The sequence below is a fragment of the Arachis ipaensis genome, chromosome B08 (genome assembly GCF_000816755.2).
Source record: "Arachis ipaensis cultivar K30076 chromosome B08, Araip1.1, whole genome shotgun sequence".
Taxonomy (NCBI): domain Eukaryota; kingdom Viridiplantae; phylum Streptophyta; class Magnoliopsida; order Fabales; family Fabaceae; genus Arachis; species Arachis ipaensis.
In genome coordinates, this window is record NC_029792.2 from 19,227,109 (window position 1) to 19,227,760 (window position 652).

The following is a 652-nucleotide window of genomic DNA, read 5'->3' on the forward strand; positions in this document are numbered from 1 at the left end:
AATTATCAGAAACTGAAATTCAATTGTGCAGTAAGTAAACAGAGAGATCTCAGGATGAGATTGAAATAGAATTCCTTCAATTCTCCAACCCAAGATCCAAGCAAATGTAATTGAAATTGAAAGCAAGAAAACTAAGAGGAAGGGAATTCAATTCTCCTTCCCCGAGACTTAGAAATTCAAAATCACTCCACACCAAAAGCTCTCCGAAAACTCTCTATGAAAACTAAAGAAAAGCTTCCTACACAACTACCCAATCAAAACCGAAAAGAAAAGCTCCCTAAAGACTTAAATTTTAAGCTATTTATACACTTTCTTCAAATGGTCTTCAAGCCTTGAATTGGGCCTTTGCTCTTGATGGAATTGGGTTGATAGAGGCCTTGGTTGATTGCTCTTGGAGTTGGAGAGAGAACCGAAGTGAACCAGGTTGGGAATTATAAAAGCTTGAGTAAAAGTTTGAGTAAAAGTTTGAGGCAAACTTTTACTCAAACTTTTTACACCAGCTGCCCCATTCTTGCTGCTACCAACATTTGAGCTAAAGTTTGGGGTCAAACTTTTGCTCAAACGTTGGCCCCCTTATGCACACTCATGGCGCCAATGTTTGCCAAAAAGTTTGAGGCAAACGTTGGCGCAAACTTTTTGTCTCCAGGGTGTG